This window comes from Canis lupus, chromosome 7, assembly GCF_003254725.2.
Source record: "Canis lupus dingo isolate Sandy chromosome 7, ASM325472v2, whole genome shotgun sequence".
Classification (NCBI taxonomy): domain Eukaryota; kingdom Metazoa; phylum Chordata; class Mammalia; order Carnivora; family Canidae; genus Canis; species Canis lupus.
In genome coordinates, this window is record NC_064249.1 from 62,376,060 (window position 1) to 62,390,510 (window position 14,451).

Sequence of the window (14,451 nt, forward strand, 5' to 3'; positions counted from 1 at the left end):
ATTTACCCTGTTTTCCCGTAATCCTTTCAAAACAATTCTGAAATTATTTGAATAGTTTGTGTTAGAATCACAAAAAATAACCTGTCAGATTCCCTATATGCCAAATTCTCTTAAAAATACTTAAAAATTCTCTTAAAAATACCAGATACGTGGTGATTGTCCTAATGATAAAACTTTCTCCTGAATATTACACAAAATTGTTAATATTAAGAGCTGGATTTTTTCATTATATTTATATTTCATTCTCATGAATTGGGAATGAATTTCCCAATCTGGAAAACATACATACCCATTAGGAGATTCCCTCTAGTGGGTGAACTGAGGTTGGTTATTGGGTGGACAAGTCATGACCAGGATGTGGTCAGAGGTAGGAGATGGAATATGGGGCTTGAGGCATGTGGATACATGCCTCTGTGATGATTCTGTGTTACCAACCCAAGGCTTAGGTAATCTTCCGAGTTTCTGTATCACATGGAGAAAGAACTCCATATTTATACCTTGACCCAATCCTATTATTTGATGTGAATCTTTGCCTCTGTCTGGATTATCGTTAAGTTCATTCAATTAATTTCTTTACTGCTCAGTTTAAATCAGCATCCTTTTCATTCACACTTTGAAAAGTATCTAGGGCAGCATAGAAATAGGATGTGAGCCATAGATGTGAGCCATGCATTAACATTTAAAAAAAATTAAATAATTAAAGAGTAACAGGTGACATTAATTTTAATAATATATTTTACTTAACTCAATGTATCCAGATCTTATAATTTCAACCATATTTAATATAAAAATTATTTTTGGTCTAAATCACTTTTTACTTTACTCCCGAGGTCAAGAGAAATGAAATTAGGATCAAGGTAGGAGCTGGGTGGCTGTAAACAGAGTTTGCTTCAAGATATATTTTGATAGAAAGTCCAGAGATTGCTGCCAGGATCTGTGTGCCTAGATACTTCTCCTCTCCTATAGAAGACTAAGTATCTGGAAGGTAGTAACAACCATTTTCTTGCTGCCTCCCAACACCTGATTCATTTGTTAATAAACATGAAGTAATTATGTTTTGAACGATGAGTGAAAGAAAGTAAGAGACAGATAGATGGCTGTTCTGTCATGGAGTGCATCTCATCAGATCTGAGAGTGAGGATGTTCAAGGATCAGAAACTTTTCACATTACTGGTGGGACCTGTGTCTCTTTACTGGGTTTGGAGATTCAAATTGTGAGTCTTAAGGAAATCCTAGCGAAGTGTTCTCCTTTAGCCCATTGACTTCTTTTTTGTTGTTGTTTTAGATCTTATTTATTTATTTTAGAGAGAGGGAGAGAGAGTGCACATAAGTGAGGTGAGGGACAGAGGGAAAGAATCTCATGCTGACTCCCCACTGAGCATGGAGCCTAACTCGGGGCTCGATCTCACAACTCAGATCGTGACCTTAGCGGAAATTAAGAGTCAGATTGCTTAACCGTCGAAGCCATAAAGGCTCCTGTAGCCCATTGACTTCTTAAGTATCACATTCTGGCTCACTGAAGAAGTCTTTGAAGACTGTAGGAACCACTCAGATAATAGTTACAGGATGGCTAATTCATTCTTGGGGCTACTGAATGTTGAGGAGGCAGCCTGCTTATCAGTCAGTGAATAGTCAGTGTGCTTGCCCTTTGACCAGGTAAAGTCATTTCTGGGAAAGTAGCCTAAAGAAATACAGAAAAATTCTGTATTAGTTAGCTTTTGCTGTATAATGAACCACTCCAAAATAAAGTGGCTTGAAATAATGACCACTTATATGGCTCATGATTCTATGGATTGATCACTGGCATTTCTTCTTCACTGGACTGGCTTTGCTGATTTCAACAAGGTTTGCCCAAATCTTCAATAAGGCTGTTCAGTTGGTGAGTTGGTGAGTTGACTGGTGGCTGGGTGATGGCTTTCATCACGTCTGGTTGTAGGCAAGTCTGCAAAAGGAATGGAAGCAACTGGGTCCTGTGTCTCATCATCTAGCCAGCTAGCCTGGGCTTGCTGATATGGAGATAGAATCTCCAGGAAAGCAAGGGAGCAAGCTCTCCTGTGCAAGCACTTGGCATGCGTCAGGGTTGTTAATGTCCTGTTTGCCAAGCAGATCCCATGGCTGACTTTGGAGTCAAGGGGGACACTCACAGTTACATGGCAAGAGGGCATGGGCACTGAAAGGAGAACTGCTGGCATTTTTGCAATCCGTCTACATAGAATGTTAAAACCTTATGCATTAGAATGTTCACCACAGCAGTTTCATAGTGTAGCAATAATGCATGTAATTCAAATGTCTGACAAAATAAAAAATAACAATAAATAAAAAAATGAAATCATGATATACTGAGGATACTATTTGGTAGCTGTCATGCAGTCACATTAAAATGCTTCTGATTTGCTGTTAGAAGGATACACAATTTTATGTGCAGCTACTTAATCAAGATTAATTGAAATAAAAAATGTTAGAAAAGGATATACAGAAATTTTAATAATCATATTGGGGAATGACATCATGGGTCAATCTGTTCTTTACTAATCAAAACTTCTCAATTATTCTACATGTGTATTTATACAATTTACTTAAAATGTTATTCAAAATCAACTTTCCATGTTTGTTACGAAGGAATCATTTTGTACATCTCCAAATTATTAATGTCATACCATAGGCGCTCAGGAAATGTGTTTCGACAACATTTTCTCTTGGTATAAAGGAAAATTTTATAATTTCTTCTTCTGAAAGACTAATATGAGCCTGCAAGAGCAAGAAGGAATTTAAATATGTTCAGGGACCATTTTCATCTTCAGAATTAAGGATTATTTTAATTTTACATCATTGCCTTTTCTCTTTTACTTTCCTTTCTAGTTTTATCATTTAAGGATTCCCTATTTTTAATTTTCACACAGAGATTTCTTTAATTGATCATTATAATTAAGCATAAAGTCATAAGTTACAAAGTCATATTTTGCTGGATCCTAGAGTTCTGAATTATTCATTTCACTTACTGTTTTTAGATTAATTTATCTGAAAATTTCCAGTTTATTGCAGTTGTTGTTGTTGTTTGTACAGATAGGAAAGCAGAAAAAAAGGAAGGACATTATAAATAGATCTTCAAGTTTGTTGATCTTAAACTTTATATTGCTTGATGCTCTTGTGTCCTTACCAGACATCAATTTTCTCCCAGAAGCTCCCTATTTTATTTTCTACAAACCTTGATGTACTCAATGTAATCTAGCAAACCCTCACTGTTTCTTCTTGGACCCTAACTTCTTAACTAACGTCATTTATTGATATACTACTTTTCTTCAGTGAAGTAGCAAATCAATAAATTAAAGATTAGTTCAGTGTGTCAGCTTTTCCTAAGCATTCTGGGGCTCATTTACTACTTTGGTGGACATAGAGGCCAAGTGGCAGCCTCATACAGAAATAATGGGTTTTCCTGTCAGACATTTCTGGAAGTTACCTTTCATACTAATTATTGAGCTCCAAACTGTTTTAAATGAGAAATTGGATGTAGATCATAACTTAATATGTACTAGGATTGCTAGTTAAAAAAGTGATTTTCAGTACATCCCATTTTATATTACCCTAGCAGGCTCAGATCCAGTTTTAGGAGAATTCTTTGGGGAGATAGTTTGTTCATTACATAAAGCAAGCCCACTGCCGTGGCCTGACAAAGGCTATATTTTATATTTTCTTTCTTTTCTTTCTTTCCTTTCTTTCTTCTTTCTTTCTTTCTTTCTTTCTTTCTTTCTTTCTTTCTTTCTTTCTTTCTTTCATTCTCTTTCTTTCTTTCATTAAAAAAATTTTAGGGCACACATTTCCATAAGCTCTCTTTCACAATCCTATTTATATAACTATGTGGGTGGGATATATTAGCGCTACACTGGATTTCATCAATCTTATCTCTTGGAATCGGTACAGTCTATTTACTCTGATATTGTTCTGTTCACTCCTGCTAGCTTTTACCCAGCTTTCATCCCTCAGAGGTCCGTTCAGGGATCTGAGCTGTTTACTCTTTAGATCTTCCTGTTAGCATCACAGTCATTGCTGAGAACTCTCCCCTCAGCTGAGAGTTTTACAATTCAAAACCTCATTACATTTTATAGAACCATATTTGGAATCTCTATCCCCAACTGTTTGAAATTGCCTTTATTTTTACTTAAGAGCATGTTGCTATCTGATCAGAAACATTTTGTGTGGATGAAAAAGGACAGATTAACCATAGAAAGTGAGGATGTGGGAACTGCATTAGAATAGTGTTCAGTGATCAGATATGATGTGTTGATGGCCAGTTTTGCCTGACAGGTTTACAAAAGACATCATAGGAACACATTTAACTCCAATCACACCGTTCATTTACCACCTTGAAGACAAGGGTCACAACAAGTTCTATTTCAAAAAAGACAGAATATTAAAATAATGGTAAAACCAGTTTTGGAAAATGGGGAAAGATGCCCTTTGATATACGACTGGTAGGAATGTAAATTGGTATAATCTTTCTGAAAAGCAATTTTGCAATATATAGAAAACCTTAATAATTGCCTAATCCCAATGACTCAGCAACTCAATTTACAAGATTTTACCCAAAGGAAATAATTCTGGATTTAAGCAAGGATAAAAGGATGTTCAACGTAATTTGGCTAATGATGACAAAATGTTGGCAACAACTTAAATACCCAACAATAAGGGATGGCTGGATATCATTAGGTATGTGGATTGTTTGGCATATTATGTAACTTTGGAAAATTACACTTGGAAGACTATTCAATGATATAGAAAAAACATATTATACTATATACTATCTTCACTTATGTGTTTATCTCTGGTTGGGGCTTATGACTGATTTTTTACATGTGCATCAGAAATGATTTTTAATTTCTTTGTGCTCTCCTTTCCTTTCTACATTTTCTATAATAAACATGTATTCCATTTGCAAATACGGAAAATATTATTTTGGAAAATGATGGGAATCAGGAGGGAAAAAATTGCCCCAAAACTGTATATAGTGCATATATATATATATATATATATATATATATATACCCACTACAAGAACTCCTATTAACAAAGAGATATTAACATTTGCAAGGGAGTGTATGCAGGCTGCTAAAATGTGATGTGTGTATGCATGTGCAGAACCAGTGGTCTGAAAACCCAATGATCTTTATGTAAAAAGGCATAAACAGAATTAATAATCCATATAATTTTCTTTTTCCATAGAAAGATTGACTTAAACATTTTTTAAACGCAGAATTTGGGGGCTGGTAAAATAAACAATGCAAAGCAACGTGGAACTTTCGACCTCCCAAATTATGATTTATTCCACCCACATCCTTCCTGCTTAGCCTCTTGTTGAGAAGAGCTGTCAGGATTTCTGAGTGTGTCCTTGTGTACCTGTGGTCTGTGGGGACAGAGGGTGGCCTCAGGGACATGAGCTGGGAGAGATTTGGAGGAACTCTTGCTGCCCACCACACAGCCCTGTGTCTTAATAGTGGAGACTAAGCAGGAGAAACACTGACTCACTTCAATATGTAACATTTTAAAAAAGCCAAAAAACTTGTAAAAGTAATGACAGCATTTTCTTTTTTCTGTTTCAGTTCTGTAACAAGGGATCATCAACTCAGATTGGGGGCATGTTGGTATTTCCCTCCTATCTGCTTTGCTTCCCTCATGACACTCTGGGTGACTTTCCTAAGAGGTCAAATAGGGTAAAAGGCTCTCCCCTATCCCCAATTTAGTGTTTATTTCGCTTGGTAAACCTATTATCATTGAACGGTGGGCTGAACATGCTACATGCCCGGCTGCTTTGTGAGCCGTGGCATTGGGGCTGCTTCTGTTCCTAAACACCTATTTTCAAATCTGGTTCATTTACAGGAATTAGGATTAACCTTCTCATAGGCAAAACCAAGAGGCCCTGTGATAATTTGGAGAGCCTGCAGCTCTCTCTGTAGGCCTCCTGAGCCTAGGTCTTTTACAACATAACCTTGCTCAGTGGTTGATGGGGAGACGCCCTTTGGCAAAGTCATGGCAACTGGAGATTTTCTAGGGATGAAGGCTCTCCGCAGAGCGTTCACCCTAGGAATTCAACAGTAAACTTTCTTCCTTTGAGAGATCTGCATCTCTCTCAGTGAAATATTTGAGGGCACTTTTTGAGGAATTTACTGGAAGTCATTTGCATAACGTACTAAATTTTACTTGCTCATTCTCATTCTCCTCTACTTAATGAATTAAAATGCCATCAAGAATTATATCAGTTTGGCCAAGGGGAGGTGGACTGAAGCAGCCAATCCTTTATTGCCGTTTTAAGTATATATACACCCTTCCTCATTCTTCCTGTAACTTCCACATACCCAGAGCCGGGAAACCCCTCCTCCTTTTCCAGAGGCGCCGATGAGGGCCAGTCTTTGAAAAGTGGGGCTAACGTGCATCTTAGAACTCATTTTATTATCAGGAACATCTGCAATTCTTTGGCAGTAGAGGCAATTGGTGCGTATGCAAATATGATTCTGGATTGTTCTTTAGGTCACCCTGGGTGAGGTTTCTCATCATGACATGCTGGAAAACTGTTCATTTCCTGTATTCCTGGCCCAGATTGGAATGTCTTATTTTTGTTTCCTTCATTGTTTTTTTCCCCCTCAACATGTTGATGATGTGCCTGAGCCTATGGTGGTGAGTTTTAGGGGCGTGGGAAAACTATGGTATTTGTTCTCTACTTACTACTTCTCTTGAAGTATGTCCTAGGTTATACTTTCTTACTGTATCAATTCATTCATTTCTTCCCCCCATATCTTGAATTTTTCCCTTTCTCTGGCTCCCTCCATAAAACACACAAATGTTCCCAGACCTCTTCTATTTTAAATAATTCTTTCTTTGGCCAAGACACTGCTATCCCTCGCTGAAACTCATTATAGCCTTATTTCTAGAATGGGTATTTTGTCTGACTTTTTTCCTCTTTCTTCCTTTCACTCATTCTTTAAAATCTACAATATCCTGGCTTCTACTTCCACAAAACTACCAAACTGCTCCCATTTGGGTATTCAGGTGCTCCTAACTGCTTGCCTTCAGTTTCCATCCTGTGAGACCTCTCTGTAGCATCAACTGAGTCGTTTACTCCTTATTTCCTGAAACTTTGCTTCCTGGGTGCCTGAGACACCGCATCCCCAATTGTCCTGTTCCTGACCACTGTCATCTGCTTGTTTTTATTCTTTGATCTTATTCTCTTGTTGCTCTGGTCTACATGACCTTCCCCCCTAGATCATCTCTTGCAAATCTATGGCTTTGAACACCACCTCTGCTTGCCTTCCAGGTCAATGAAACTAGCTCTGACATGTCTTGATGTCTAGAAACATCTCCTGCAGCCTCTGTCTTGTTTCTTTGACTCCGATTTCCCTCAAGTTAAACCTGCTGCTGATATTCTGGTCCTGGTTGTAAACATCGAATGTTTTCACGTTACTCAGAAGTGAGGTCCAGACTCCTTGGGCCGGCCTCCAGGGACTTCATGAGTCATCCACCATAACCAGGAACAGGGTCTCTTGGCAGCCCTGAACTGTGTTGCATGTAATTTAGTGAGTCTGCTGGTAGTCAGGGTGGCATTCTTGGGTGTATCTGCCTGCCCGTCTTCATCCATCACATTTTTCGGCACAGCTTACAAATGAATGAGTGGAATGTCTGCTCAATACTGCACAAGAGTCTTCTTACTTTTCTCTTCTTAATTTTTGTCCTGTCTCCTCCATGAAGTCTTTCCTGATCCTTTCTCTGGAAGCCTTCTCTCCTCCTTTGAGTTACAATAGCCTTGTTTTATTACATTAGTCCTATGACACTTTCTACATTTTTATAGGCTCTTCAATGCCCACCACAGTACTTATATCCACCGGGTGCTTATTGAATGGATGGAAGACTTAATGCAATCTTTTTAAAACTGTGTAACATGAAACTCTTGGGAAATGTACTTTTGCCCAAACCTCACAGTTAAGAATTTATTTTTATATTTTAAAAATATTTTATTTATGGGACACTTGGGTGGCTCAGTGGTTGAGTGTCTACCTTCAGCTCATGGCGTGATCCCGAGGTTCTGGCATCAAGTCCTACATCAGGCTTCTTGTGTGGATCCTGCTTCTCCCTCTGCTTGTGTCTCTGTCTCTCTCTCTCTGTCTCTTATGAATAAATAAATAAAATATTTTAAGAAATAAAATAAAAATATTTTATTTAAATTCAATTTGCCAACATATAGTATAACACCCAGTTCTCATCCCATCAAGTGCCTTCCTTAGTGATGACAAAGAATTTAAATTAAAACAAGTTTAAAAGTAGATCTATTTTTTTTAACCATAGAAAAAGTTCCTAGAACCTACACAGAGCAGATTAGTATATACATCTGCCAAAGGAATTTCAGGATATAAAAGTAAAACCAAATAATGTTAAAAGATTGAGGTAGCTTTCCCTATATTAGCAGTTGGTAATTTTCAATATCATCTGCCATTTCAACCATGTCTGTCATAATTTCATTTCTAACTCAACAACGCCTAATGTGTTAGGCTAATGGAATTCCATTACAGTGAAAGGTGTTATGGCCAGATTAATTTGTTTTAAAAAAATCATATTTGAGTATTATGTAATAAGCATGGTTATTAAAAGATGTTAACCAATCAGGATCATCTGATCCTGTATTGATATACATGTAATTGTGGCTCATGCTGATCTTATTTATGTCTATCGCATGAACATGGCAGCTATTGAACAGCGTTCTTGACTATTTAGCAACGAGACACATTTCTAAGAGTCAGCTAACTGTATTTTCAATGCACATGTAATTGATCTGCGTGTCAGCTGGTGACTTGGCATAAAGCCACAGGTGAGCTGTCAAGTACATATGCAAAGTGGGGTTCTTTGCAGTAATGGACTTCGAGTAGATATAGGACAATTGAGAGAGTAAGCTACCATGGATGAGTTGGGAAGATGTTTTTTAATCTTGGACTTTAGCTACATTTCTGACAGCCACTAACACAGAAAAACCTGCTAATGAGTAGGCCACTTGTGTAATTTTTTTTTTTTTTTAACTTAAAGTAAAATGTAAAATGTCAGGCAACTATCCATGACTTACTCTAGGGAAAGGGAACAGCTAATGATTAGTCTTCGTTTACAATTAAAGTCTGATTTCTTTTCCTAATTTTGGTTGACTTGCTATTGGTTCTCCGGACTCCTAATAGGCCTTGTGTATTCTAAATAGATTCTGCTTTGACTCCCAATTACCATGCAATTAAAGGACCTCCAAATGCTGCCCTTTAATTTTGTTTATGTTCATTTTGTTAAAAATAAGACAACAGACCCAAAACGGAGTCACTTATGTTAAGCCCCATGTCACCAAACCAAGAATTAAGGCTTAATTATAGTTTTGACCTCTCCCAGGAATAAAATCTTTAACCAGTTAATCAAGACCTATCTGATCAGCACTAATAAGGTAATCCGCCTAGTAGACCCCCCATCCTGCTATACCTCTGTGCCCTTGAGGGAAGGTGACCTTGCCATTACGAACCCACTTTTTGCTAGTAAAACTTCCTTGTCCTGCTCCCTTCTGCCTATAGAAGTCTTCCATTTTGTATGGCACTTTGGAGGTCTTTTCTATTTGCTTGATGCAATGCTACCCAATTCACGAACTGTTGAATAAAGCCAATCAGATCTTTAAAATTTACTCTGTTGAGTTTTGTTTTTTAAACAATTTTCTCTAGGCCTTTATTCTGTAATCTACTTTAAGTTACCATATTAGTTCTTTGTAAATTTGTATATACTCTTTAATGATATAGTACCTCCATTTTATAAAATAGCCCTTCTTTATTAAAAAAAAAGAAAACAACAAACAAACAAAAAAAAACCCAAAAACAAAACAAAACTAAGGAAATCACCAAAATGACAGCATAGACTTTGATGGAAACAAACTAAATCAGGAGAGGACTGGCTTAAGAATATGGATATGGTGACTAGCTACAGCCCTGGAAAGGGGATGAATGCCTTCATCCCTTTGTGCTTAGTCTCCTAGGCTTACCTGAAGACACATTTTGTTCATTTTTCTAAAGGAAGGAGCCTGTTCTGTACATTCTGGGGAGGCTATGCTTGAACTTGTCAGGTGACTGGATAATGGACCCTTTCATCAATAGGAGTAATAGGAGTGTAGTCCTGAAGTATTTACAAAAATTCTCCCTTGAAGGGCCAGAGTCTCTGAGCCTTCTCAGGTGATGGTTAGCTAAGCTGATAATGGGAGGAAATTAGAGGAGACTCCCTGTGGCATGCCACATACATTCTAACAGTGACCTCTAAGGGGCCGTGCCCCAAGCCACCCCCCAAAATCACTCATATAGCAAATAATTAAGACTTTATTTTTTCTGGAAGCAAAGACTTTAATATTGGGGATTTCAGGAGGGTAGAACACCTGATACCTGGTGGGGCCTCACAAATCACACTAGGTCTTCTCTAGCTCCATAGAGTGGTGGCCCTAGACCTAAAAATCTTTGCGGGTCTGAAAGGCTGCCATAAGAAGCCAAGGTATGAGCCCTTAATGAAGGTCTGTTCAGCACAGTAAGCAGTAATCACCATCAGGCCTTGCAAAAAGTGCTGAGTTACTTTTCTTTCTGTTTTCTCTTGATGATTCAGGAGGGTAGAGGGGAAAAGTCACTGATACGGGTTACCCCAACCCATAAATAATTGAAAGAATATGTAATGCAAATTCAAATTCATTTCACTTCATAACAACCCCACTTAAACAGCTCATTCAACTGTGCATGCCAGTAAATGGAGTGGAATCGGAATTGACAGGAGGGGTTTCTCTTGACTGTGTGTGAGCACACCATCTGAGATGCAGAAAAGCTTTCTGGTGCAAAACAAAGAAATCAGCAAATGAAGGCAGTCATTTTGAGCTACCCCACTTCTTTCTTCCCTTCTTGATGAAGTACCTAATGAAATGTGAAGTGGTTCAGGAGCCATGGCCAGAAGAATTTCTACGTGGAATAATGGAGACAGAGGTAGTTGCTATAAAGATGGGTCCAGGCCTATCCGTGATAGTGTAAAACATACTTCTGGTCTGGAGATAAGCAGAGAGCAAGGCTCATGATCTGAGAACATAAGAAATTAGTCTGCAGGGAAGGCATCTTTCAATCACTAATGTCTTCTGAGATTTAAGAATAAGACAGTTCCAGATCAGGTAATAGCAGATGAAAATGTGATGGCATTTTAAAATATTAACTGATGTTCTTCTTTTCTTCCTCTCTTGCTGTGATCCTCCCCTTTTCTCTACTGCCCCACCCAATGAAGTAAATCCTATAGAGAGTCATAGCCTCAAGGGACAGATGTGACAGGGTGTCAAAGAGAAAGAGGAAGTGGCTTTGGTTTCTAAAATCTAAGCCCTGGGAATAATGGAGAAGTTTTGAGATATAGGTAGAGTTTGATTAAACAGTTTGAAGAGAGAGGGCTTTCTCTTGAACTGGAGGAAGATTTCTTTGGGCCAGAGAGTGGAAGGGAGAGCTTGGGTCAGGGATGGGAGCAGGTATGTTGGCTGGTGCTGGAGTGAGGGCTCAGTGCCCGGTTTCCCAGGTGATACTGGGGGAGGTGGCAACCCCACCATCCCTCAGAGACTATGCACAGCTTTGCAGATTCCTGAGCCATAAGATGACACCCCCAGGGCAAAGGGTTCCTATGCCGCAGCAGTATGGCAGCTGCAGGGAGAGCCAAGGGCTCAAGGGGCCACAAAGGAACAAAGAACAAACACTTCATTGGTCCCTATGAAGACTTAACATGTTAGCACTGAGGCCTTCTTAGAATTTAAACTCAATTCTGGGCAAAGAAGGTAGTTTTCAAATTGAGAGAGGCTGAGTTTCTACCACCCTGGAAGAATGTGCTATCAATATAGAAATTGAGTTAGTATAAACATAGAGTTTATGAAGATAAAGAGTTTATGAAGATAAAGAGCTATAAACCACGATGTGTACCTGCCTTGAGTGGGGCCAGATCTAGGATTTTGAAGCTTCCCCAAAGAGTGCATCGGAGACTGGTTATCATCCCTCAAGCTAGAGTGGAACCTTTTTGAGGAAAAGGCCATGAATCATGTAGACAGAGATAAGGTGCATTCTGGGAAGTAGCCATGGTGTTTGGAAACACAGGTGGACTGTGAAGAAGCCAAGTTTGAAAGAGACAGTCTGTTTCCCACCCCAGGGACAGACCCAGGAAAGGTCTCAGGGGCAAGAAGGAAAGTAGGAGTTGCAGTGGGTACAAAGCAGAAGGAGGAAACTTTGTTTGGATCCAGAGAAAAGATAAATTAATTATTTCGTCTTGGGAGAATCTTCTAGAAAGGGAGAGAGAGAAGTGAACTTAATGACTCTAGCTCAGTTAGTTCCTGACAGTTAGGGCTGGTGGGGACAACTGGTAAGCCCCAAGGGATACTTCCCAGGTTTATGGGGAAGAAGATAGACTCTCTCTTCCCAGAGCTGGCCCTACACACAATACACAGAGGATTACACATTTTGCTGCAGGGACCTGGGGCCTGGGAGCTGTGGAGAATGTGCCATGAAGCAGAAAGGACTCTGGAGTAAGTCTGCAGAATACTGCTCAGCTTTCTTTCTTTCTCTCTTTCTTTTCTCTCTTTCTTTTCTTTCTTTCTTTCTTTCTTTCTTTCTTTCTTTCTTTCTTTCTTTCTTTCTTTTCTTTCTTCTTCTTTCTTTCTTTCTCTTTCTTTCAGATTTTATTTATTTATTCATGAGAGACATACAGAGAGAGGCAGAGACACAGGCAGAGGGAGAAGCAGTCTCCTGGGGGGAGCCCAAGGCAGGACTTGATCCTCCAACCCAGGGATCACATCGTGAGCCAAAGGCAGACGCTCAACCACTGAGCCACCCAGGTGCCCCGGGCAATGTTTTCAAGATAATTCCAAGATGGGAAACATAAATTCCTCTCCTTGTCCTTTTCTTGTAGAAGAAAAATGTTAACTTATCATGGTAGACTATAGAGAACCACAGCTAGCAATGACAAAACAGGATTGAGGGAATCTTAGGAAGGAAGAGACAGATTCTGATCTTGACTCTTGATTTCTTGACTTAATGAGACTCAAGAATTGGGTGAGAATTACCTTATCTCTTGCACTAGGCATCCACTAGCCTCAGCTGAAGAGGAAGGGAGCAGATTGAGCTGGGCACTTGCTATCCACAGGACCCACCATCCCAGAGCCAAACACTGATGGGAAGCCCAGGGAGGCTTACCTTGGCACAAAATAGTCTTGCCTGTGGCCAGACTAACTCGCTCTGGTAGATGGGAGCTAAAAGCAGAAGGGAGAAGCCGAGGGTCTCCTAGATGAAGTGACCCCCAGGTAAGTGAGACAAGAGAATTGCTCTGAAAAAGGGCTCACCTACCGGAGCCTGGAGAAGCCAGCATGTCCCTACCATGGCATAGTCGGCTTGAGAGAATTGCTCCTCCGACACACTAGATTTGGAACAATTAGTTTGCTGAGGACACGTGAAAGAAGAAAAAGTTTCCTTTGCAAGCATGCAAACATTTACTAGCACAAAAAAATGTGGTGAGAAAATAATTTTGTGCTAATGTTTATTTCTCTGTCCTACTCACCCTGGCGGTCCCTCCACATCTGCCATAGACTCTAGTCTCTGGTTCTTGAGTTTCCAAAGCCTAAATCTGTGTTAACCCTATCATGAGCAAGGTTCTCATGACAGAGATAATGCTGCTGATTAAGATGGGGGTGGGATTTCTTCCAAGAGGGTCAGTAAAAGTCTCCTCTGGGCTGGGTGGCAAAGAAGAAACAGGAGTAAAAAAGAGACAGTCTAATTTTGGGGGAGAGGGTGTCCCGTGAGACCCAAAAGGAAAAGAATAAAGGATGCCTCTAATGTTTTACACATTGTCTGGGATGTGAGAAGTGAATAACTTTGGGCTCCATCTTTCAGGGTTTGGACTGGACCCAACCTGGCAATGCCAGTGGTCTTGGATACTTCTGGTCTCATGATATGGGGGCTGCCGGTTGGTGTTCTGAAGGATTCCACTGCCTTTGGTTTTAGAACTTTGGAGTTCCCCTACTGTTCGATGGAATAGTTCTCTTTTGTTTTGTCCCACTTAATTGCAAGGTTCTAAGCAGCATCTAAGGGATGTTGAAAAGTGCATGTGGCTCCCATGTACTTGCTTTGGAGCAGGTCTCTATCCTGCATTCATCCAAAGAACAATTGTTGAGGGCTTCCACGAGGACCAGGCACTTTTTTAGTGGAGAAATCATATGGGAGCCCCTTATTGCCATCATGACGGGGAAGACAGTTGTGAGTCACCAGTTAGTGTGACAACCACTACAATAGATGTGGGCCCTGGGGGCCCCAGGGAGTATGACTCAGCCTTTAAGGGGTGTCCCAGCTGAAGAAGCTTCTTAGATGCTTAGGATTCTCTTTTTAAGGAGGTGATTTTTGCAGGAGAATTGTGGAG

General features: G+C 39.6%; 1 long non-coding RNA gene across 1 annotated transcript; it reads right to left on the reverse strand.

Annotated features, from left to right (window-relative positions):
* Positions 1–1,179: 1,179 nt before the first annotated feature.
* Positions 1,180–14,018, reverse strand: LOC125755376 (uncharacterized). The gene is made up of 3 exons (XR_007411718.1): positions 13,597–14,018; positions 8,041–8,150; positions 1,180–1,942 (listed from the first exon to the last, which is right to left on the reverse strand). It is a non-coding gene; the product is annotated as an uncharacterized LOC125755376 (long non-coding RNA).
* Positions 14,019–14,451: the final 433 nt, after the last annotated feature.